General features: G+C 44.3%; 1 pseudogene; it reads right to left on the bottom strand.

Moving 5' to 3' along the window:
• Positions 1-9,950: 9,950 nt before the first annotated feature.
• Positions 9,951-27,103, bottom strand: part of LOC132139452 (junction-mediating and -regulatory protein-like) — a 20,608-nt pseudogene continuing 3,455 nt past the window's right edge.

The raw sequence follows: 27,103 nt of genomic DNA, 5'->3' as shown, positions 1-27,103 counted from the left end.
TTTCTGAGCACATCCTCGTCCTCGTGGATTATGCCATCTGTACCCCGAAGCCATCCCTCTTCGTAAGGCCACCACGAAAGCTCAGGAGCTGTTTCTTCTGTGTTGCTGGTTCAGCATCCCCTCCCAGATACTGACTGACCAGGGTACCCCATTCAAGTCCCGGATGATTGCTGACCTATGCAAGCTCCTGAAGGTCCAACAGCTCCTCACCATGGTGTATCACCCCCAGACCGACGGGCTCATCGAGCGCTTCAACCAGACCCTAAAGCTGATGTTACGACGAGTGGCTGCAGAAGACAAGCGGGACTGGGACAAAATGTTACCCTATGTGCTCTTCGTTATCCGGGAGGTCCCACAAGCCTCCACTGGCTTCACACCGTTTGAACTCCTCTTCGGCCGGCAGCACCGCGGCCTGCTTGATGTCGCCCAAGAGGCATGGCAGCATCAACCGGCAGTGCACCGGACCACCATGGAACACGTGCAGGAGATGCGAAAGCGGATAGACCGAGTCATGCCCATCGTCCGGGAACACCTCGCCAAAGCTCAACAGGCCCAGCAGTGGCACTACAACCGGGCGGCCCAACCATGGGAGTTCCAGAGAGGAGAACACGTACTGGTCCTGGTCCCCACAGCTGCCTGCAAATTCTTGGCCACCTGGCAGGGACCGTACACAGTCACAGAGAAGATCGGCCCGTCACCTACCGTGTGTGGCAGCCAAGTAAAAGAAAAGAAGACAAGCTCTATCACATCAATCTCCTGAAGTGCTGGGTCAGGACTGGGCCCCAGCTCTCTGCCTTCGCCAACTCAGCTCCCGTGGTTGTTGACATGGACCCTCAACTCTCAGCCGCCCCGAAATCGGAGCTGCAACACCTGGGGTCTCATTTATAAAACTATGCGTAGGATCTTTACTAAAAGTTTACGTGCGCCCAAAAGCCAAAAATGGCGTACGCCAAAAAATATTCCGATTTATAAAACCGTGCGTACGCACACCTGTAAGCAATGTTCCCTTTATAAATCACAGATCACCCGCAGATGTGCGTACGTGAACCAGCCTCATATCCCGCCCTGTACACGCCCATTTTTAACCATAAATAGTCAATGCAAATCACCTCATGATTGCTGATCAGCATGTAAATGAGATTGGAATCCCATATATACCTGGAAAACTGGCATGCGACCCGCCAATTAATTAATCCAAGAAAGTGAAAACGTGCATTTCTGTTAGCCTAATTTTAATAATGGCGACAGGTGAGAAAAGAGGAAAAAAACGTAATTTCTCAGATACTGAGATTGAAACACTTGTAGGGGAGGTGGAGGCTCGGAAAACTGTGTTATTTGGTGGCCACAGCAGTGGGGTCACTAATAAAAAGAAGCAGTGCGAGTGGCAAAGTATTGCTTCTGTCGTCAATTGTGTCAGTGGGACAGAACGGACAGTTGCAGAATTAAAGAAAAAATGGTCCGACCTGAAGGTATACAAATTTTTTTTTTACCAACATATTACATTTGTGTTTTATTAGGCTATATACCTATATAAATAGCAATATTGATTTTCAAAAAGTTTTATTTACATGTGCTTACAGTATGCAAAATATGTGAAATAAAGATTCTCATTCATTCAAGGTGGAGGCAAAGAGAAAACTGTCCTCCCACCGCCAGAGCGTGGCTGCAACTGGTGGGGGCCCATGTACAGCTGATCTCACATCAGTGGACAGCAAAATCGCGGCTATAATTGGGGAGGTCAGCGTGTGTGGTATTGTGTCGGAAAAGGAGGGAGACACTGACGTGACTGAAACCACAGAGGAGCAAGGTTAAACCGATTTTTAATCATTAACGCTGTACATTTGAGTGTGTGGGGTGATAAATGGATAAATGTTGCCAATTGTTTGTCCTCCAGTCCTTCCGGAGTCTGAAGCTGTAAATGAACAGGAGGTTCAGGGTGAGGGGTTCTCAGATGCAGATGCACAGCGTCCGGCTCAAAGCAGTGCCCCTTCTGCGTCTGGCACGTCCAAAAGTGGTCGGGTACTCACTGACGCAGTCCTGCAGTTACAGCGAGAGACAATAAACGCTGTCAACAGGGTTGCAGATGAGCTACGGCAGATGAGAGAAGTGATGCAAGAAATTGCACAATCATTAAAAGATGCAGTTAAAACATGAACCTTGAGTTTTGTCTTTTACAAACGCCGCATGACATCCTCACGGATTCTTGCACCTCGTTGATATCCCTCTTGTCGGCCAGGGGGCTGTGGCTCGGGGTCGTAATGCTGGGGTAGAGGGAGATCAGGAGGGAGAGGAATACCGTTTCTCAGTGCTATATTGTGCAAAACACCACACGCCCTGACAATCTTGCACACTTTTGCTGGATGGTATAAAAGTCTGCCACCCGAGGCATCCAGAGCACGCCATCTGCATTTCAGGATGCCGATGGCACGCTCCACAACTGCGCGGGCACGAGAGTGGACCTCGTTATAATGAGTTTCCTCTGCGCTCTGCGGGTTTAAAAATGGGGTGAGGAGCCAGCGTCTCAGGGGGTAGCCACTGTCGCCTGCAGGTTATAATTATATTAAAAACAAAATTGTTACAGTTTCTACTTTTTAATATTGTTAAACTCACCAAGAAGCCAGCCATCACGTACTGCGCCTGCATTTAGTCTGTTCCCTACACTGCTATGTGTCAAGATAAAGGAATCATGTGTTGAACCAGGCCAGCGTGCCACAATGTTTGTGAGGGTCATGTTGGAGTCACATATGATTTGCACATTAATAGAATGCACATGCTTTCTATTAACATAAGCAAATTCATTTTCAGATGGTGCCCTTATAGCAACATGAGTGCAGTCAATTGCGCCGATTACATTTGGGAAGCCAGACATTGCTGCAAATTGCGTTTTAATTTCGGCCTGTTCTCGCACAGTGTAGGGGAACCTGATGTATCGACTAACCATATTAAGTATACCATTTAAAACGACAGATATTATGGCACTCAGGGACGGCTGTGATATACCAGACCTATAGGGTGAGATGATAGATTCCAATAGAATTATTTCATATACAAAAAGGTCTTAGAGACAAATTTGAGGATTACTTATAGTTTTTTTTATATTATTAATTTACCTGTCTGCCAATTCCCGCTGGAAACAGCCGGTTGCCAAGAACCCCAGAGTGGTGAGGACTTGTATTTGGACTGGGATGGTATGGTTCCGGCGTGTTGCCCTCTCTAATACTGGACCCAATTCAGCACATAGATCCAAGAGCACAGCTCTCGGGAATCTAAATCGGCTTATTAGCCAGTCATCATCATGGGCCAGGAAATCATCATGGTCCCTGAAAACTCGTTCTCTCCTTATTCTGCCATTAGCGTAATCCTCCAACAGTGCCAGGAGTGCCATCATGAAGCATTACATACCCGGGTCACCGGAGAATTTATATGTTTCTAGCAAATAGACTGATCGTTAACACCTTGACAAAATCACTTAATTAATTTGTGGGCGAAAATTTAAGACGAAAATGTTATAGTGAACACATGCTTCTTGACGGTTTTGTAATGAACACCGTAATAGTTAGGACCGATGATGAGTAGCGATTGTGCTTCATGACTGTATTTGCAGACTTTGACATTTTATGATATAGGCTATGTACATTAAGGAAAATATTTCCTTTTTACACTGTGTTCTGCAGTTCTCTAATAAAAGGGTATTTCATGCTATTCTGTAGGCTATCACATGTATCGCGCCATGTCCTCCTGTGCTCCCGTTGTGGACAATGTGACTGTAAGGCAGCGCTGATTATTATTTTATTTTACTTTTAATACATTTTGAATTACGTTTGGATTTTACTAGATGTATATAGCCTAAAACAATCGGCACAAATAACACTGTTGGATTTAATCTTCATGATAATGTGGATATAACGTATGAAATGGAGTGAAAATTAAATGTCATTCATTCTTATAATCGTTCTTCTCACATTTATTTTCTACAATCTAACTTCAGTTCACGACCTCACCATCGGTGTCGCCAATTCCCTTTGTCTCCAGAATGTGCGTACGCACGGCTCAAAGTTTGCTTAAAGGTGCGCACATTCTCCCGTCAAGTTTGTTTTTTATAGATCACAACCTTTGCGTGGGAACTGGCGTACGTACGTTTCCAGCCCCGTTTTGTGCGTACGCACGCTTTATAAATGAGGCCCCTGGTCAGTCAGTTTTCTGATGTGTTCTCCCCCCAGCCTGGGCGGACCCATGTCCTTGAACACGATGTCCGCACACCACCTGGGGTCATCATCCGGCAGCGGCCTTATCGTGTCCCAGAGGCTCGGTGACACACCATCGAAAAATAAGTACAGGAGATGCTGAAGTTAGGGGTCATCGAACCATCGCGCAGCCCATGGTCCAACCCCATCATCATGGTTCCAAAGCCCTAATGCACCTTCCGCATTTGTAACAACTTCCGCTGCCTTAATGACGTCTCCGAGTTCGACAGCTATTCGATGGCCCAGGTCAACGAGTTGCTGGACCGCTTGGGAAGGGCCCGGTTTATCTCGACCCTCGACCTCACCAAGGGCTACTGTCAGGTCCCCTTAACTGAACAGGCCAAACCGAAGACGGACTTCTCAACCCCAAGTGGCCATTGGCAGTACCGGGTCCTTCCCTTCGGCCTACATGGGGCCCCGGCCACCTTCCAGCGAATGATGGACATCCTCCTGCGGCCGCAACAAGCATACGTGCCTGCCTACCTCGATGATGACATCATCCACTCGGAGACTTGGGAAGACAATCTGGAGTGGCTGCGGAAGGTGCTGTTGAATCTACGCCGGGCTGGCCTGACCGCCAACCCTCGGAAGTGTCACCTGGCCCTTGCCGAAGTGAAGTACCTGGGCTAAAAGGTGGGTCGTGGCCTGATAAGACCACAGGAGAAGAAGGTGGCAGCTATCCTCTCTGCGCCGCGGGTCTGCCTCCAAGACTCAGGTACGGGCCTTTTCGGGGTTGGCGGGTTACTACCGCTGCTTTATCCCTAACTTCTCCACCTTAGCTTCTCACCTGACAGACTTGACCAGGAAGGGGCAGAAGGAGAAGATCCCTTGGACCCCTGAGACAGAGGCAGCATTTCAACGGATAAAGACAGCCCTCATGTCGGAGCCGGGGCTCCGAGTCCCCGACTTCAACCGCCCCTTCATGCTGCAGATGGACGCATCCGACACCAGGTTGGGAGCCGTTCTATCCCAGGGCCACAACGGCGAGGAACATCTGGTGATATACATAAACCGAAAGCTGACCCCAGCAGATCAACAGTATGCGATGGTAGAGAAAGAAGTGTTGGCCGTCAAGTGGGCAGTCCTGGAGCTCCGATATTACCTCCTTGGCCGCCACTTCACTCTTGTAAGAGACCACGCTCCTCTGCAGTGGAAGGCCCAAGTGAAGGATATAAACGCCAGGGTGACTTGGTGGTTCCTCGCGCTCCAGGACTTCAACTGTGTTCCTGTAGCTCAATTGGTAGAGCACTGCGCTATTAAGCACAAGGTTGGGGGTTCGATTCCCCGGGAACACATGATATGTAAAAATTGATAGTCTGAATGCACTGTAAGTCGCTTTGGATAAAAGCGTCTGCTAAATGCATAAATTTCATTTTTAATTTTAATTTAACTTCACCTTGCAACACCGAGCGGGGACAGCCAACGCGAACGCTGATGGACTCTCCAGAATATGGCCATCTTTCGCAGGTCTATCTGGGTCCACTCCCCGCCCTCCCCCAATCTCCACACCTGCGCCCCATCAATCTCTGGCTTCATAAACCCAGCAAACAAACACAGAGGTGAGCGATGTCTCCACAAGACTCGGCTAACTCCCATCTTCTATTGTTTCTGCAGAAAGCAGTGTGTGACCGCCAGCCCCACCACACAGGGAGAGCACGGACCCACACAGCACAGCGCACCACAAGAAGAGGAAGCTGAGCACCGAGCACCAAACCGCCTCACGTTAGCCTTCTTTTCCCCACCAACTCACTAATGAAATCCACCCTTCGGGGAACTTACCTGCATTCTCGTGTCATGTACTTCTTCAACCCGCCACAGAATAATCACTATTTTGACACATTTTTGTGTGTATTTGATCATTTAGGTGCACACTTTGAGCTAAAAGATGAATTCACATGTCTGTGTGTTTTGTTCTGTTTCTGAGCGCATCACAGAAATCCTTTTAAAAACATGAATGAATCTAATCATCTTTAATAATTCAAGCACATCCCATAGTGCACATTACATGATTTTACTGATTTGCACGTTAATTTGTGCTTTTATGGAGGAGTGAAAGCGCACTGCTAGAAAGGGTCAGAATGATCAATAATCATTTTACACAACATGCATACTTCACTCTACTTTCATATTCACAGACAAGTGATGAATTCCCTTGTGAAAAATAAATAGACTTAAATCTATTTGAAACATTTATTTCTTAAGTCTAAAAATATGTATAGATTCGAGTGAAAAGCAGATGCATCTCAGGGTTTGAAGCTGATGTCTGTCACTGCAGTTATGAGTGTGTGTAATTCCAGATCAGATCAGATCAGATCAGGGGGAAATCAACTTACACTTCCTGTCTCCGTGTGTGTGTGTGAGGGAGAGTCTAATGTCTCTAATCAGAATAAAAAACAACATTTCACTACTTTCTCAGTGATGCTTTTTATCAGAAGCCCAGAAATGGTCACACATCTGGTTTAATGTTGATTTCCAGAATAATATTTCTAACAACAGATGAATATTCATGAGGAGCTGATTGTGATGTAGGACCAGACACGCCCACTGGTGCCTGTAGTCCCGCCCCCAGCTGCAGAGTCAGCGCAGCTCAGTCTGATGATGATGATGATGATGATGATGATGATGAAGACGGTAACATCCACACAATAAAGGACCATAGGAGGGGTTTCTTTTGAAACTTTATTTACGTAAGGGGCAAAATACAAATTCAAAATAACTATTAAGAGTTCAATGTTTGAAAAAGCTAAGTAAAAGCAAACTGGAGATTCAAAAAAATCATTGTACATTTCATGATATTGCTTTACATATTTAAATATTTAGCTGAACTCAATAAATACAGGTGTCCTGTGGGCAAACATGCGATGGATCTGCGCTCTATCACACATCAGAAGGTCTGTTTTCAGTTCCTAATGTAATATTGCACTGTGGCTCACGACTGTAGTGTTTCCATGGGAACCGGGTTTGACTAACCACGTAAAAATGCATAGAACAATGAGTACAATTCCAACCCGAATTCCGGAAAAGTTGGGACGTTTTTTAAATTTTAATAAAATGAAAACTAAAAGACTTTCAAATCACATGAGCCAATATTTTATTCACAATAGAACATAGATAACATTGCAAATGTTTAAACTGAGAAAGTTTACAATTTTATGCACAAAATGAGCTCATTTCAATTTTGATTTCTGCTACAGGTCTCAAAATAGTTGGGACGGGGCATGTTTACCATGGTGTAGCATCTCCTTTTCTTTTCAAAACAGTTTGAAGACGTCTGGGGATTGAGGCTATGAGTTGCTGGAGTTTTGCTGTTGGAATTTGGTCCCATTCTTGCCTTATATAGATTTCCAGCTGCTGAAGAGTTCGTGGTCGTCTTTGACGTATTTTTCGTTTAATGATGCGCCAAATGTTCTCTATAGGTGAAAGATCTGGACTGCAGGCAGGCCAGGTTAGCACCCGGACTCTTCTACGACGAAGCCATGCTGTTGTTATAGCTGCAGTATGTGGTTTTGCATTGTCCTGCTGAAATAAACAAGGCCTTCCCTGAAATAGACGTTGTTTGGAGGGAAGCATATGTTGCTCTAAAACCTTTATATACCTTTCAGCATTCACAGAGCCTTCCAAAACATGCAAGCTGCCCATACCGTATGCACTTATGCACCCCCATACCATCAGAGATGCTGGCTTTTGAACTGAACGCTGATAACATGCTGGAAGGTCTCCCTCCTCTTTAGCCCGGAGGACACGGCGTCCGTGATTTCCAACAAGAATGTCAAATTTGGACTCGTCTGACCATAAAACACTATTCCACTTTGAAATAGTCCATTTTAAATGAGCCTTGGCCCACAGGACACGACGGCGCTTCTGGACCATGTTCACATATGGCTTCCTTTTTGCATGATAGAGCTTTAGTTGGCATCTGCTGATGGCACGGCGGATTGTGTTTACCGACAGTGGTTTCTGAAAGTATTCCTGGGCCCATTTAGTAATGTCATTGACACAATCATGCCGATGAGTGATGCAGTGTCGTCTGAGAGCCCGAAGACCACGGGCATCCAATAAAGGTCTCCGGCCTTGTCCCTTACGCACAGAGATTTCTCCAGTTTCTCTGAATCTTTTGATGATGTTATGCACTGTAGATGATGAGATTTGCAAAGCCTTTGCAATTTGACGTTGAGGAACATTGTTTTTAAAGTTTTCCACAATTTTTTTACGCAGTCTTTCACAGATTGGAGAGCCTCTGCCCATCTTTACTTCTGAGAGACTCTGCTTCTCTAAGACAAAGCTTTTATAGCTAATCATGTTACAGACCTGATTTCAATTAACTTAATTAATCACTAGATGTTCTCCCAGCTGAATCTTTTCAAAACTGCTTGCTTTTTTAGCCATTTGTTGCCCCCGTGCCAACTTTTTTGAGACCTGTAGCAGGCATTAAATTTTAAATGAGCTAATTAAGTGGATAAAAGTGTAAAATTTCTCAGTTTAAACATTTGCTACGTTATCTATGTTCTATTGTGAATAAAATATTGGCTCATGTGATTTGAAATTCCTTTAGTTTTCATTTTATTAAAATTTAAAAAACTTCCCAACTTTTCCGGAATTCGGGTTGTCAAACAAATAATATCAAAAGCTAAATACAGAACACGTGATGAAAAAATGTCAGACTCCACCGCCGCATGGCATCATGGGTAAAGATCTGAGACTGCAGGCCTGTTGATGGTTCAGTAATCGACTCCTTCAGATCTAACACCAAACATACTGATCTCAATGATTTTCTCTGCTGATACATCATGGGACGAGTGTTGTAACGTTATCCTAACGTTCTGGTGAGGATACGAGTATAACTATCTTCTAGAAATGTTATTATAATGTCTCTTCAGCTCTAGTCTTTCTCAAACATTATTAATACATCGTTCAAGGAGCTTTCCTTCTAAAGAGAACATTAAAATGTGACGTTCCTGTAATGTTTGCAAAATGATGAAATGTTCATACAATTTTAGAACATTAATACATTTCCAAGTAATAAACCTGGATGTTTTGAAAATTCAGAAATAATATTTTCATAATTTAATCAAAATGATCTTAGAATATATATATTTGTGTACGTGTGTGTGTTAGGGATGTAACGATACGATAATATCGTGATACGATATTTATTGTGATATTTAAAAAAAATGAAAAATTGGGGAAAAAAATGTATCTTGTAGATTTTAAAGTTAAAAATCAAAAAAATCTAAAAATCTGTGTGTAAATATGTATTTTTTATTTTAATATTTCCAGTTTCTATTTTAATTTTAGTAATTTTTTTGTTTCATTTGAGCAATTCTGCTTTAATAAATTTTGTTCTATTAATAAATGACTATTTAGATTTAATTTGTTTAGATTTATTTCAGATTAACAACAGTGCTTTTCAGTTAATTGCCAAGGCAACATGTATTATTTTAATGTAGTTCAAGCTTATGTAATTCATTTTAATAATCAGTGATTTTTTATTTATTTATTAAGTGTTTTTTTTTTTTTTGCCAGCGGTGGTGATCAATGTCAGAGCTGTTTGGTTTGGTGGATCAGGAGAACATGAATGAAAAGAACAGAGTAAGAGTAAATGAATGAGTAGTAAGAGTAATAACCCCTGATGATGAGTGATCTGCTGGCACACACACACAAACACACACTCACTGACTGACACACTCTCTCACACACACACACACTTCAGCTCTCCCAGTCGGCGCCGGCGGGCGTCTCATCCTCATCCTCAGACTCAGACTCGGGTGAAGCCTCTTTGATGCGGCGCAGGGCCTCGTGGATGCTGCGGGTGAGCGGGTCAGACTCCATCGCAGTCGCTCCTCTGCAGTTGCGCTCTTCTCTGTGCACCTTACGCAGCTGCACTCCCTTACGGATCTGAGCCAGGATGTTGTTGTCCTCGTCCTCGTCCGGATCAGGAGCCAGAACACGCAGCTAGGCCTTCCGCCGGTGGAAGCTCCCGTGCTTAAGACTGGCCAGAACCTCGTCCATCGGGGAGCTCGCTGAGGACACAAGAGCATTACTGCAAACACTGACCGAGCCGGAATTAAGACATGCATCCATTATAACCTCCTGACGTCATTCACGAGGATTAAAGATTCAGTTCTGTCATTATTACACTTGCCTGCTCATATAATCGGATAGAAATGCACCAGTTGCAGCACACAGTATAAACACACATTATGTAAACAAAAATGTTTATTTTGGATGTGATTCACTGTTTGACAGCACTTCTTGAAGTAAGTACTCTGATTACACAACTCAAGTACTAGTATTGTCTTGTGTGAGAGCAGTGTTCAACCCTGTGAGTGCCATCTCACCTCTGCTCCACTGGCTGGACTCCAGCGAGGCGGTCTTCCTCAGTTTCTTTCTGGCGTTGAGCAGCTGGCTGCTGTCGAAGAAGTGTGCGGTGAAGGGTCCGAGCGGAGAGCGAACAGGGCTGGCGTCTGCGGGCATCTCCTCAAGATCCAGATCCAGAGAGGGAGGAGGAGGAGGAAGAGGAGGAGAGATGGGCGAGGTGGACGAGGCCAGCAGCAGCAGCTCTCTGGCTGGAGGAAGTGATGCGTGTGCATCAGGGGGCGGGGCTTCGGCCACAGCTCCGCCCATCGGAGGCAGCGACAGGAAGCTCTCGGGCCGCGGCAGCTCTGGCACTCCAGCCGAAGGATCCAGCACAGCGTCGTCCGTCTGCACACTGACTGCCTGCGTCTGCGTCTGCTCTGACCTCGAGCACACTCTCTTCCTGGAGTACGCCACACACAGACGAGTGGACTTCAGGGTCACCTGACCCGGGTAGCGCTGTGGGGACCAATCAGCACACAGCAGGTCACAGCTACAGGACTGTAATGTGCTGAAGATCTGTCTTTGAGTCTTATCTGAGTATTACTACTAGTTACTTCTATAGTACCTCTTCATATTCTGAACTAGCTTGATTATAGCTTCACTTTAGTCATTGTTAGGTGGCGGTGCCCTTGTCATTTTTATTAGTTTATTTCTCTATTTGAGAGTTCAGATGCAAAAGCCTCTAAGTGACGTCTAAAATGAAGGCGGCGGCGCAGGAAACTGCAGCGGCTTTGCTCTTCCCTATGTTGTGTTTGTTTGTTTTGTTTACGTCCGTGTCTACAAACACCCGGACATTTAATCGACAGGAACTTTTAAAGATTAGGACACTGTATGGTGAATTAGTTCTAAGCAAAACTTACAACTTTGAATATTTACCACCGGAGATTGCGCGACCAGCAGGGAGCAAGTGGATTATTACCCCAGGAGATAGACGCAGGAGGCGGCGCAGAGATCGACGACAGAAGCGAGGCCGCAGAGCCGGGATTAGAGTCCGGCTAAGGAGGGCACCACACAGGCCCGCGCTGCCCAGCCTTTTTGTGTCCAATGCCAGATCGCTATGCAACAAAATGGATGAGCTGGCGATGATCATCGAGCCAAATAGTTACGCTAAAGACTGCTCACTGGTAGTAATCACAGAGACGTGGCTGCACTCTGGGATTCCGGATGAAGCTAGTATACTAGCGGGTCATACAGCGCACCGGGCCGACAGAACCGGCAACTCCAGAAAGAGCAAAGGAGGGGGGCTCTGCATCTACTCTAACAACAGCTGGAGCACAGATGCTACAGTGACTGAAAGACACTGCTCACCAGATGTGGAGTTTGTCACACTGAGATGCCGGCCCTTCTATTTGCCGCGTGAGTTCACTGTTGTTTTTATCACCGCTGTTTATATTCCACCTACCGCTAATGCTAATGTAGCTATGGACATCTTGCAAACTAGTATGAATAGACTGCAATCCTCCAACCCGGATGGAATCTTTATTGTGGCAGGGGATTTTAATCACGCTAACCTGTGTACTGTACTTCCCAAATTTCATCAGTATGTAACATGTCCAACCAAAGGTGATAATACTCTGGATCATGTTTATAGTAATATCAGAGGGGCATACAAGGTCTCAGCTCACCCCCATTTAGGGCAGTCTGATCATCTGACCCTTTTTCTCACACCAGCATATAGACCTGTGTTTAAGAGATCCGTGCACACTGTGAAACTAACAAAACTGTGGCCTGCTAGTGCTATTCCACAATTGCAAGACTGTTTTGAGCGCACGGACTGGGCACTTTTCTCACAGCAGAGTCTTGAAGATTACACCTGCACTGTTTTGCACTACATTAAGACCTGCATTGATAATGTCACTGTTGAAAGACAGATCAAATGTTATCAAAATAATAAACCATGGATGAACAGGGAGGTCAAGCTGCTGTTGAAAAAACGTGATGAAGCCTTTAAGTCTGGAGATACGGAATTATACAGCACCGCCAGATCCAAATTAAAGACAGGCATCAAGGAAGCAAAAGTGGCCTACAGGAGGAAGATAGAGGAGCACTTCGATGAAGGGGATCCCTGGCGCGTTTGGCAGGGAATACAACACCTCATGAACTTTAAGGGTTCAAAAGACCCAAGCCCAAGTACCAGCAGCAATCTGGCCGAGGAGCTCAATCATTTCTTTGCGCGCTTTGAGGCGAATGGGACTGAGTCAACATCGGCCGGATCAATAATACTCTTGCCCAGAGAAGATGCCCCGACATTCTCCTTGAAAGAAGAGGAGGTCAGGAGGGCATTTCTTGGCGTGAACTCCAGGAAGGCTGCCGGGCCCGACGGGATCCCTGGGAGAGTGTTGAGGGATTGCGCAGATCAGCTGGCTGGGGTATTCACTTCCATCTTTAACCTCTCTCTGTCTACCTGTTCCATTCCCAAGTGCCTTAAATCTGCTATCATTGTGCCGATCCCGAAAAAATCAGCAGTGAATAGCTTCAATGACTATAGACCAGTGGCCCTCACTTCCACTGTTATGAAGTGCTTTGAAAGACTGTTGCTAAAACACATAAAAGCTTCCCTCCCCTCCACACTGGACCAGCACCAGTTTGCCTATAAAGCAAACAGGTCAACCGCTGACGCCATCAACACAGCCCTGCACTGTGTGCTGACCCACCTTGAACATCCTGGCACCTATGCAAGACTGTGTTGAGCCCCTTACTCTACATTTTATACACTCACGACTGCACCCCAGTTCATGAAAGTAATACTATTATCAAGTTTGCAGATGACACCACTGTAGTTGGACTTATTCACAATAATGATGAGTCCGCCTACAGAGATGAAATCCAAAAACTCTCCGCCTGGTGCTCCACCAACAACCTGTCTCTCAACGCCTCTAAGACCAAAGAGGTGGTGGTAGACTTCCGCAGGAAAAAGATTGACCTTGCCCCCATCTACATTAATGGAGAAATTGTGGAGAGGGTTAAGGACTTCAAATTCCTTGGGACATACATTTCACAGGACATCACCTGGGCAACCAACACTACAGCCCTTGTAAAGAAGGCTCAGCAGCGACTGTACTTTCTCAGGTCACTCAACAAAATTAACCTCTCCCAGAAATTGCTTTTATCCTTTTATAACTGTTCTGTCCAAAGTATAATCTCACACGATATTCTGGTGTGGTTTAGTAGCTGCACCGCTGCTGACAAAAAAGCGCTGGACAGAGTAAGGAAATCAGCACAAAATATAATTCACACACAACTCCCCTCACTCATGGACATATATTACACCAGATGCATGCAGTGGGCAAAAAATATAATTCAGGACTGTTCCCATCCAGGTCACGGCCTCTTCATTTTGTTGCCATCTGGAAGGCGCTACAGATCTTTCCGGGGTCGCACCTCAAGACTTTTGAATAGTTTTTATCCAAATGCTATAAAATACCTGAACTCATGAGCATTTAGAGCATTTTAATGACATATTTTAGCTATTTTATTATGTTGTTTGTTCTTTCTTATAATGTATTTATGTATTAATGTACAGTAGTTTTGTTATATTATGTGTTACCACCATGGGAAGTGCAATTATATGCAATGACAATAAAAAAAGGCTACAGAATAGTTTAATTAGTATTTCTCGTGTGTTTCTCATGTTTCTGTGTGTTCCTCGCATGTTTCTCGTGTTTCTCACGTGTTTCTCGTGTGATTCGTGTGTTTCTCGTGTGTTTCTCATGTGTTTCTCGCGTGTTTCTTGTGTGATTCTCGTGTGTTTCTTGCATGTCTCTCGTGTTAGGTCTCGTGTTTCTCGTGTGATTCTCGTGTTTCTCGTTTCTTAGGGTTAGGTCTCATGTTTCTCTTGTGTTTCTCGTGTGATCCTCGTGTGTTTCTCGTGTGATTCTTGCATGTCTCTCGTGTTAGGTCTCGTGTTTCTCGTGTGATTCTTGTGTGATTCTCGTGTTTCTCGTTTCTTAGGATTAGGTCTCGTGTTTCTCGTGGGTTTCTCACGTGTTTCTCATGTGATTCTCGTGTGATTCTTGCGTGTTTCTCGCGTGTTTCTCGTGGGTTTTTTCACGTGTTTCTTGTGTGATTCTTGCGTGTTTCTTGTGTGATTCTCGTGTGTTTCTTGCATGTCTCTCGTGTTAGGTCTCGTGTTTCCTGTGTGTTTCTTGTGTGATTCTCGTGTGATTCTCGCCTGTTTCTCGGGTGTTTCTTGTGTGATTCTCGTGTGTTTCTCGTGTGTTTCTTGCATGTCTCTCGTGTTAGGTCTCGTGTTTCTCATGTGATTCTTGTGGGATTCTCGTGTTTCTCGTTTCTTAGGGTTAGGTCTCGTGTTTCTCGAGGGTTTCTCACGTGTTTCTCGTGTGATTCTCGTGTGATTCTTGCGTGTTTCTCGCGTGTTTCTCGTGGGTTTCTCACGTGTTTCTTGTGTGATTCTCGTGTTTTTCTTGCATGTCTCTCGTGTTAGGTCTCGTGTTTCTCGTGTGATTCTTGTGTGATTCTCGTGTTTCTCGTTTCTTAGGGTTAGGTCTCGTGTTTCTTGTGGGTTTCTCACGTGTTTCTCACGTGTTTCTCATGTGATTCTTGCGTGTTTCTTGTGGGTTTCTCACCTGTTTCTCGTGTGTTTCTCGTGTTTTTCTCTTGAGATTCTCGTGTGTTTCTCGTGTGATTCTCGTGTGTTTCTCGTGTGATTCTCGTGTGTTTCTCTCGTGTGATTCTCGCGTGTCTAAAATGAATAGTTTAATTAGTATTTCTCGTGTGTTTCTCACGTTTCTGTGTGTTCCTCGCATGTTTCTCGTGTTTCTCACGTGTTTCTCGTGTGCTTCTCGTGTGTTTCTCGTGTTTTTCTCGTGTGATTCTCGTGTGATTCTCGTGTGTTTCTCGTGTGATTCTCGTGTGTTTCTCTCGTGTGATTCTCTCGTGTGATTCTCGTGTGTTTCTCTCGTGTGATTCTCGTGTGATTCTCGTGTGTTTCTCTCGTGTGATTCTCGTGTGTTTCTCTCGTGTGATTCTCTCGTGTTTCTCGCGTGTCTAAAACGAATAGTTTAATTAGTATTTCTCGTGTGTTTCTCACGTTTCTGTGTTCCTCGCATGTTTCTCGTGTTTCCCACGTGTTTCTCGTGTGATTCGTGTGTTTCTCGTGTGTTTCTCATGTGTTTCTCGCGTGTTTCTCGCGTGTTTCTCGTGTGATTCTCGTGTGATTCTCGCGTGTTTCTTGTGTGTTTCTCGCGTGTTTCTCGTGTGTTTCTCATGTGTTTCTCGCGTGTTTCTCGCGTGTTTCTCGTGTGATTCGTGTGTTTCTCATGTGTTGCTTGTGTGTTTCTCGTGTGTTTCTTGTGTGATTCTCGTGTGTTTCTCGTGTGATTCTCGTGTGTTTCTTGCATGTCTCTCGTGTTAGGTCTCCTGTTTCTCGTGTGATTCTTGTGTGATTCTCGTGTTTATCGTTTCTTAGGGTTAGGTCTCGTGTTTTTCGTGGGTTTCTCTTGTGTTTCTCGTGTGTTTCTCGTGTGTTTCTCGTGTGATTCTCGTGTGTTTCTTGCATGTCTCTCGTGTTAGGTCTCGTGTTTCTCGTGTGATTCTTGTGTGATTCTCGTGTTTCTCGTTTCTTAGGGTTAGGTCTCGTGTTTTTCGTGGGTTTCTCATGTGTTTCTCGTGTGATTCTTGCGTGTTTCTCGCGTGTTTCTCGTGGGTTTCTCACATGTTTCTTGTGTGATTCTCGAGTGTTTCTCGTGTGTTTCTCTCATGTGATTCTCGCGTGATTCTCGTGTGATTCTCGTGTGTTTCTGTGTCTGCCTCTGACCTGTCTAAAGCTGCACAGTCGCTCCAGTGTCCTCTGTCTCTCCAGACTGACCCTGGACAGCCGCTGCTCCTCTTCCTCCTCTTCATCCTGCACACACAGCTGATTCATGTGAGATCAACATGTGATTCATCATCAGCATTACACCACTGTTTAGACTCGCACCAGCAGCAGAGCATGCTGGGAAACACTGTCCGGACCGCCCTGGCGCTTCTGTGTGTGGTTGATGATGCAGATTTCCTGAGAACGAGAACGAGACATCAGAACTGGTAAATTGAGATGGATAACGAGAGCATTGTGTGGCAGTTGCTGGTGTTCTCAGTGTTGTCAAAAATAAAACCATAAAAATGACCGGCCCATGCCAATAACTGAAAAATCACAAATATCAGACAAAACTGGAAAATGTTATTGGTTAAAATGTAAATGTTGATGATTAAAAATAGACAAATACTGGCCAAACTGAAAAAAAAATCAACAGATGGCGATAATTTAAATACATCACAAATATTGACCAAACAGAAAAATTTACCGATAATGATAATAAGATTTCTGAATATAGCAAAAAATAGAAAAAAACCCCCAAGTATTAGCCAATGTTGATCATAAAAAAAAATGCTGAATATCACGCGAACACAGAATATGATAATTATGAAAAGCCAAATATCGGCCAAACAGAAGGAAAAAGATTTACCTTGCCCCCATCTACATTAATGGAGAAATTGTGGAGAGGGTTAAGGACTTCAAATTCCTTGGGACATACATTTCACAGGACATCACCTGGGCAACCAACACTACAGCCCTTGTGAAGAAGGCTCAGCAGCGACTGTACTTTCTCAGGTCACTCAACAAAATTAACCTCTCCCAGAAATTGCTTTTATCCTTTTATAACTGTTCTGTCCAAAGTATAATCTCACACGATATTCTGGTGTGGTTTAGTAGCTGCACCGCTGCTGACAAAAAAGCGCTGGACAGAGTAAGGAAATCAGCACAAAATATAATTCACACACAACTCCCCTCACTCATGGACATATATTACACCAGATGCATGCAGTGGGCAAAAAATATAATTCAGGACTGTTCCCATCCAGGTCACGGCCTTTTCATTTTGTTGCCATCTGGAAGGCGCTACAGATCTTTCCGGGGTCGCACCTCAAGACTTTTGAATAGTTTTTATCCAAATGCTATTAAATACCTGAACTCATGAGCATTTAGAGCATTTTAAGGACATATTTTAGCTATTTTATTATGTTGTTTGTTCTTTCTTATAATGTATTTATGTATTAATGTACAGTAGTTTTGTTATATTATGTGTTACCACCATGGGAAGTGCAATTAAAATTTCGTTGTTATATGCAATGACAATAAAAAAAGGCTACAGAATAGTTTAATTAGTATTTCTCGTGTGTTTTTCACGTTTCTGTGTGTTCCTCGTATGTTTCTCGTGTTTCTCACGTGTTTCTCGTGTGATTCGTGTGTTTCTCGTGTGTTTCTCATGTGTTTCTCGCGTGTTTCTTGTGTGATTCTCGTGTGTTTCTTGCATGTCTCTCGTGTTAGGTCTCGTGTTTCTCGTGTGATTCTTGTGTGATTCTCGTGTTTCTCGTTTCTTAGGGTTAGGTCTCATGTTTCTCTTGTGTTTCTCGTGTGATTCTCGTGTGTTTCTCGTGTGTTTCTTGTGTGTTTCTCGTGTGTTTCTCATGTGTTTCTCGTGTGTTTCTTGTGTGTTTCTCGTGTGATTCTCGTGTGATTCTCGTGTGTTTCTTGCATGTCTCTCGTGTTAGGTCTCGTGTTTCTCGTGTGATTCTTGTGTTTCTCGCTTCTTAGGGTTAGGTCTCGTGTTTCTCGTGGGTTTCTCACGTGTTTCTCGTGTGATTCTCGTTTGATTCTTGCGTGTTTCTCGTGGGTTTCTCACGTGTTTCTCATATGATTCTTGCGTGTTTCTCGTGGGTTTCTCACCTGTTTCTCGTGTGTTTCTCGTGTGTTTCTCGTGTTTTTCTCGTGAGATTCTCGTGTGATTCTCGTGTGTTTCTCGTGTGATTCTTGTGTGATTCTCGTGTGATTCTCGTGTGTTTCTCGTGTGATTCTCGTGTGTTTCTCTCGTGTGATTCTCGTGTGTTTCTCACGTTTCTGTGTGTTCCTGGCATGTTTCTCGTGTTTCTCACATGTTTCTCGTGTGATTCGTGTGTTTCTCATGTGTTTCTCGTGTGCTTCTCGTGTGTTTCTCGTGTTTTTTTCGTGTGATTCTCGTGTGTTTCTCGTGTGATTCTCGTGTGATTCTCTCGTGTGATTCTCTCGTGTGATTCTCTCGTGTTTCTTGCGTGTCTAAAATTAATAGTTTAATTAGTATTTCTCGTGTGTTTCTCACGTTTCTGTGTTCCTCGCATGTTTCTCGTGTTTCCCACGTGTTTCTCGTGTGATTCGTGTGTTTCTCGTGTGTTTCTCATGTGTTTCTCGCGTGTTTCTTGTGTGATTCTCGTGTGATTCTCGCGTGTTTCTTGTGTGATTCTCGTGTGATTCTCGTGTGTTCCTCGCATGTTTCTCGTGATTCTCATGTGTTTCTCGTGTGATTCGTGTGTTTCTCATGTGTTTCTCGTGTGTTTCTTGTGTGATTCTCGTGTGTTTCTTGTGTGATTCTCGTGTGTTTCTTGCATGTCTCTCGTGTTAGGTCTCGTGTTTCTCGTGTGATTCTTGTGTGATTCTCGTGTTTCTCGTTTCTTAGGGTTAGGTCTCGTGTTTCTCGTGGGTTTCTCATGTGTTTCTTGTGTGATTCTCGAGTGTTTCTTGTGTGATTCTCGTGTGTTTCTCGTGTGTTTCTCTCGTGTGTTTCTCGCGTGTTTCTCGTGTGATTCTTGCGTGTTTCTCGCGTGTTTCTCGTGGGTTTCTCACGTGTTTCTTGTGTGATTCTCGAGTGTTTCTCGTGTGATTCTCGTGTGTTTCTCGTGTGTTTCTCGTCTGATTTTCGTGTGTTTCTTGCATGTCTCTCGTGTTAGGTCTCGTGTTTCTCGTGTGATTCTTGTGTGATTCTCATGTTTCTCGTTTCTTAGGGTTAGGTCTCGTGTTTCTCGTGGGTTTCTCACGTGTTTCTCGTGTGATTCTTGCGTGTTTCTCGTGGGTTTCTCACGTGTTTCTTGTGTGATTCTCGCGTGTTTCTTGTGTGATTCTCGCGTGTTTCTCGTGTGATTCTCGTGTGTTTCCCGTGTGTTTCTTGCATGTCTCTCGTGTTAGGTCTCGTGTTTCTCGTGTGATTCTCGGGTGTTTCTCGGGTGTTTCTCATGTGATTCTTGTGTGTTTCTCGTGTGTTTCTTCGTATGTTTCTTGCATGTCTCTCGTGTTAGGTCTCGTGTTTCTCATGTGATTCTTGTGTGATTCTCGTGTTTCTCGTTTCTTAGGGTTAGGTCTCGTGATTCTCGCGTGTTTCTTGCGTGATTCTCGCGTGATTCTTGTGTGTTTCTCGTGTGATTCTTGTGTGATTCTCGTGTGATTCTCGTGTGTTTCTCGTGTGTTTCTCGTGTTTTTCATGTGATTCTCGTGTGTTTCTCGTGTGTTTCTCGTGTTTCTCATGTGATTCTCGTGTGTTTCTCTCATGTGATTCTCACGTGTTTCTCGCGTGATTCTCGTGTGATTCTCGTGTGTTTCTGTGTCTGCCTCTGACCTGTCTGAAGCTGCGCAGTCGCTCCAGTGTCCTCTGTCTCTCCAGACTGACCCTGGACAGCCACTGCTCCTCTTCCTCCTCTTCATCCTTTTCGTGTGTTTCTTGCATGTCTCTCGTGTTAGGTCTCGTGTTTCTCGTGTGATTCTTGTGTGATTCTCGTGTTTCTCGTTTCTTAGGGTTAGGTCTCGTGTTTCTCGTGGGTTTCTCATGTGTTTCTCGTGAGATTCTTGTGTGTTTCTCGCGTGTTTCTCGTGGGTTTCTCACATGTTTCTTGTGTGATTCTCGAGTGTTTCTCGTGTGTTTCTCTCATGTGATTCTCGCGTGATTCTCGCGTGATTCTCGCATGATTCTCGTGTGATTCTCGTGTGATTCTCGTGTGTTTCTGTGTCTGCCTCTGACCTGTCTAAAGCTGCGCAGTCGCTCCAGTGTCCTCTGTCTCTCCAGACTGACCCTGGACAGCCGCTGCTCCTCTTCCTCCTCTTCATCCTGCACACACAGCTGATTCATGTGAGATCAACATGTGATTCATCATCAGCATTACACCACTGTTTAGACTCGCACCTGCAGCAGAGCATGCTGGGAAACACTGTCCGGACCGCCCTGGCGCTTCTGTGTGTGGTTGATGATGCAGATTTCCTGAGAACGAGAACGAGAACGAGAACGAGACGTCAGAACTGGTAAATTGAGACGGATAATGAGAGCATTGTGTGGCAGTTGCTGGTGTTCTCAGTGTTGTCAAAAATAAAACCATAAAAATGACCGGCCCATGCCAAAAACTGAAAAATCACAAATATCAGACAAAACTGGAAAATGTTATTGGCTAAAATGTAAATGTTGATGATTAAAAATAGACAAATACTGGCCAAACAGAAAAAAAAATCAACAGATGGCGATAATTTAAATAAATCACAAATATTGACCAAACAGAAAAATTTACCGATAATGATAATAAGATTTCTGAATATAGCAAAAAATAGAAAAAAAACCCCAATTATTAGCCAATGCTGATCATAAAAAAAAATGCTGAATATCACGCGAACACAGAATATGATAATTATGAAAAGCCAAATATCGGCCAAACAGAAATTATTATCTCATGCCGATAATTTTGAAAATGTCAAGTATCAGCAAATATACCTGCCTTGGCAATATATCGGTCGACACTACATGAAACTACAACCTACTACACTACATAATATTATTATTGTGGTGTTAACATGAGCTGTCTTTTAATGTTCTTGTTTAACATGTTATAGTACACAGATCTATTAATGGCACACATCATTACATCACCAAGAGATACTCTCTGATGGCAAACCCAGAATTTCACATATAAACACAGTTAATCTTTGTTATGATATCATTTAGTTTTGGTTGTTTCATTTTTAATTTTATGAAAGCTTCGAGAGCAGTTAATTATTTGTACGTGCAAAAAGACAATGGTGGTGTTGCTCTTTGTTTGCCGTCAAATGGTTGACCACTGCTGTGTGTTTATCCTGTTGCAAAATACGGCTAAAAGTCCTACACGATAGTAATAATGTGATTATGGTGTATACATATCTATACTGCACTTCTATAATAAGACTAAAATCGGAATACTCCACATGTCTTAATTTGATCTGTGTTTACTTCGAGTATGACTGTAGTCTGATTAAGGTAATCAAATCTCTGTTTACATGGATGATTTTTTTATGTCCTTGTAAACGTTCTGACTGATGTTTATATTCTGATCAGATGTTTCTGGTACCTTCTTGTGTTTGAGGTAGGCTTTCTTGGCGGTGATGCGTCCTCTACGGGCCTCCAGCTGTCTGGTCCTCTGCTGGAGTTTGGCCACGTCGTCTCTGGGGGGGGTCAGAGGGGTCGAGGGGTCGTCGCTGACTTGGCGTCAGGACTCTCATAGGTGTCGTAGTAAACCACCTCCTCCTGCCTCTCTGCACACACACACACACAGTCACACACACACAAACACAGTCACAGACACACACACAGGACGCAGGGGTGCAGACGCTCACCGCTCATCTGTCTGCGCAGACTCTGCAGCTGTGCCGTCATCAGCAGCTCCTCGTACTTCAGAATCTCAAACTGGATCTAGTAGAGCTGCAGCTGGAGCTCGTAGTACATGACCTCCAGCTGATCCAGACGCACCACAGCCTCCTCTCCCCCCTGCAGACCCTGCATCTGCACACACACATACGTATATATCTGTGTGTGTGTGTATATATCTGTGTGTGTGTGTGTTTATATATCTGTGTGTGTCTATATATATCTGTGTGTGTGTGTGTGTGTGTATATCTGTGTGTGAGTGTGTGTGTGTATATATCTGTGTGTGTGTTTGTGTGTGTGTGTGTATGTATATATCTGTGTGTGTGTGTGTATGAACCTCCTCTCTCAGTCCGTGTTTCCTCTGTTCCAGGCAGATCTCTTTGGCACGCATCAGCTGCAGTGTTTCTTTAGAAACTTCATACTGGAGCTTCTCCATGCGCTCCACTGCTGCCCCCCACGCAGCTTTCCCAAACTTCCTCTGGTCGGTGCGCATGCGCTCATACATCACTGAGAGAGAGAGAGAGAGAGAGAGAGAGAGAGAGAGATTAACAAAAGAGCAATGACATATAAGTGCTATAACAAGTCTCAATTAGCTTAAACGCAGAACATGTAGCAAGGGCTTTTAAATAATATCAGGGTCAAATAAAAATAGATTTGAATCAGTCAAATTCCGATTCTTGAAGATGGCTAAGGACTCAGCTGCTCGGATTGAGTTGGGCAGGTCATTCCACCAGGAGGGAACATTTAATTAAATTTAATGTGGGATGGCACAATCAAGCGACGTTCACTTGCTGAACGCAAGCTTCTAGAGGGCACATAAGTCTGAACTAACAAAATTAGGTAAATGGGTGCAGAGCCAGTGGTAGTTTTGTAGGCAAAAATCAATGCCTTGAATTTTATGTGAGTAGCTATTGGAAGCCAGTGCAAATTGATAAACAGGGGTGTGACGTGTATTCTTTTCGGCTCATTAAAAATGTATATTGCTGCCGTGTTCTGGATTAATTGTAAAGGTTTGATAGAATTGGCTGAAAGACCTGCCAAGAGAGCATTGCAATAGTCCAGCCTGGACAGAACAAGAGCTTGAACAAGGAGTTGTGCAGCTTGTTCCCAAAGAAACGGCTTGATCTTCTTGATGTTGAATAAAGCAAATCTGCAGGATCGGACAATTTTAGCAATGTGGTCTGAGAAGGTTAGCTCATCATCAATTATAATTTCAAGGTTTCTGGCTGTTTTTGAAGGAGTTATGGTTGATGTGCCTAACTTGATGGTGAAATTGTGATGAAACAATGGGTTTGCTGGAATCACAAGCAGTTCTGTCTTGGCAAGGTGTAGTTGAAGGTGATGGTCCATCATCCAGGAAGAAATGTCTGTTAGACAAGCTGAGATGCGAATAGCTACCCTCGGATCATCAGGATGGAATGAGAGGAAGAGTTGAGTGTCATCAGCATAGCAGTGGTATGAAAAGCCATGTTTCTGAATGACAGAACCTAATGATGCCATGTAGACAGAGAAGACAAGTGGTCCAAGAACTGAGCCCTGAGGCACCCCAGTAGTTAGATGTTGTGACTTGGACACCTCACCTTCTCCAAGATACTTTCAAGGACCTATCTGATAGGTAAGACTCAAACTACTGAAGATGCCCTTTGCCAGTAGTGTTGATAGGAGGATCTGGTGATTAACCATGTCAAAAGAAGCGGACAGATCAAGCAGGATAAGTATTGAAGATTTGGATTCCGCTCTTGCCAGTCTTAGGGCTTCAACAACTGAGAGCAAGGCAGTCTCAGCTTAATGTACCAAAAAGTATTACTAGCACTGTTAGCATCAAAAGATGAAAGATGAGGGTGAGAGTGAGCATAGGTTAAGTCGAAAGATGACATGTGGAGGGGTAAGTGATGTGTCAGGGACCATGTTGAGGTTAAGAGTGAGGAGGAAGTGATCTGACGTGTGCAGTGGAGTAACCAGAACATGATCAGTAGAGCAGTGTCATGTATAAATAAGGTCCAGTTGGTTGCCTGATTTGTGAGTAGCAGTAGTTGACACTCGGTTGAGATCAAAAGAGGCAAGCAGAGTGTGGATATCAGCATACAGAGGTTTATCTAGGTGGATGTTTAAATTCTCCATGCATAACTTTGGTAGTACCATCCTCAGGAAAGTTTGAGCGCAGCAAATCTAATTCATCCAAAAAGTTACCTAGTGGTCCTGGGCTTCAATAGACAACTACAAAATGGATTTTAAGAGGGTAGGTAAAAGTAAATGAATGAGATTCAAAGGAGCTGTTGATACCAAGATGGTAAAGGATTAAACTTCCAATCATTAGAGATGAGCAGACCAGTACTAAACAGTGTAAAGTAAAGTGGAGTAGAGAAAGTGTAAATCAACGTTTGACTCCAAGATCCTCACAGTATCTCTGATACTTCTAGAAGACAATTTCATGTTCAGACTTTTTTGTGTGTGAAAGGAGTCATTATTGTAAAATTATTAAATCAAATAATGAAAAATTATTAAATAGCATAAATAAATGCTAGGGTTGCATGATAAATAATTTCAGCAAAGAAACCGTGATGTGCTCATATGCGATGGTCACAGCATATACTTTTTTTGTGTTTGATTAAAAAAAACACAAAAAAAACACATGGTTCTATGTTTTCTTGATATTCAGTAATTTATTCTGATATAAGGGTTCTTAAAAAACTATTAAGAAAGCAGACATTTGTTTCTTCATGTTTTGTCATGCAGCCTCTGTGTGTGTGCTCTTGTTTTTGTGTCATATCAGGAGACAACTCTGTATAATGACATGGGTATGACCCAGGTATTACAAGGAGAGGGTGAGTTATGAGGACATAACCCACGTCCCCCCTTTTCAAAACGCTTATAAATCATACAGAATTAGTTTTTTTGTGAAATAAAAATGCACAAAGTTTCCTGTGAGGTTTAGGGTTAGGTGTAGGGTTGGTGTAGGGCCATAGAATATACAGTTTGTACAGTATAAAAACCATTACGCCTATGGGATGAACACACTTTACACAAAAACAAACGTGTGTGTGTGTGTGTGTGTGTGTGTGTGTGTGTGGTGAAATGAGCAAGGAACAGGAGAAACACACAGAAACAGAAGATTTGGTCACAAAAAGAAATGCATCGTCAGTTGTATGGAAATATTTGGGATACATTAGGAATGATGTTAACCAAAAACAGGTACTTTGTCGGGAGAGCCCTGCAGTTGTTGCCACCACACTCAGAAACACAAATCATGTGTTAGTTTCTCAGGAAGGTTTCTTCTGAACTGAGTCTGTCTCAGTTTCCCGTCTCACCTTTCTGAGCGCGGGCCGTGGTCTCAAAGTATTTGACGGTCAGGTCCTGTATGGACAGCACCGCAGTGTGAGCCTTCCTCTGCCAGTGCTCATCCTCCCTGCGTAGAGACTCGACCCGCCGCAGAACCAGATGCTCCGTCTCCAGAGAGATCTGACACACACACACACACAAACACTCAGGTCAGCCGTGACACACACACACACAGGTCAGCTGTGAGACACACAAACAGACACACAGGTCAGCCGTGACACACACACACACACACACACATACACACACATACACAGGTCAGCCGTGAGACACACACACACACACACAGGTCAGCCGTGACACACACACACACACACACACACACACACACATACACACACACACTCAGGTCAGCCGTGACACACACATACACACACACACAGGTCAGCTGTGAGACACACACACAGACACACAGGTCAGCCGTGACACACACACACACACACACACACACACAGGTCAGCCGTGACACACATACACACACACACACACACACACACAGGTCAGCTGTGAGACACACAAACAGACACACAGGTCAGCCGTGACACACACACACACACACATACACACACACAGGTCAGCCGTGAGACACACACACACACAGGTCAGCCGTGACACACACACACACACACACACACACACACTCAGGTCAGCCGTGACACACACATACACACACACACAGGTCAGCTGTGAGACACACACATAGACACACAGGTCAGCCGTGACACACACACACACACACAGGTCAGCCGTGACACACACACGCACACAGGTCAGCCGTGGCACACACACACACACATACACACACACACACACACACACACAGGTCAGCCGTGACACACAAACACACACAGGTCAGCCGTGACACACACACACACACACACACACACATTCATTCTCATGTCCTTATAAACCTGTTTGTGTCATCTAAGAACACGTGAAGAGTCACCAGATCCGTGTTTGAACACAAAGCTTAATTCTCAGGATCTTCTGAGGCTGTATGATGCTTTATGAATACCAGATATTTTCAATAAAGCGTTCTGAAGATTCATTGACAAATCAGGGACAGGTGTCCGACCATAGCACCCAGAATCTCCACACAATGGAGTAGTAAGCATTCCCTCAAATACAAACAATGTATCAGATGACAAGCAACATCAAGGAAGGCAAGCCAGCCAGGAAACAGGCCAGCAAGTTCAGGCCATTGAGGGAGAGGAAAAGAGGAAAAAGCTAGTGCGGTGGCCAACAGCAGCAGCCATGAAAGACTGGGAGTCTTTCGACGGGGAGATAGACCAAGTCCTGGAGTCTGTCCTCGCGGGTGACATTGGCAGGAAGATAAAGGCAATGTCCACCATTATCTGGAATATGGGAGTAGAGCGCTTTGGGACGGAGCAGAGACAGACCAGTAGCCCGCAGCAGGCTGGAGAGAACAGGCGCTCAAGGGAAATTGCTAAACTCAGAGGCAATTTGAGAAGATTGAGGAAGGCCTTTCAGCAGGCTCCTGAAGATGAAAAACCTGCCCTTAAAGAGATGCGTGATAACATTAAGGAGCACATAAAGACCTTGCGCCGAGCAGAATGCCAGCGAAGGGACAGAAGGAGGCGGGAAAAGGAGAGGCTCAAGTTCACAAAAAAAACCTTCAAGTACCTATCAGGGCTCCTTGGAGAAAAAAGATCAGGAGTGCTAAAGGCCCCGAGGGAG

Source organism: Carassius carassius, unplaced genomic scaffold (assembly GCF_963082965.1).
Source record: "Carassius carassius unplaced genomic scaffold, fCarCar2.1 SCAFFOLD_106, whole genome shotgun sequence".
Classification (NCBI taxonomy): Eukaryota; Metazoa; Chordata; class Actinopteri; order Cypriniformes; family Cyprinidae; genus Carassius; species Carassius carassius.
This window is presented reverse-complemented; position numbering and strand designations above follow the sequence as displayed.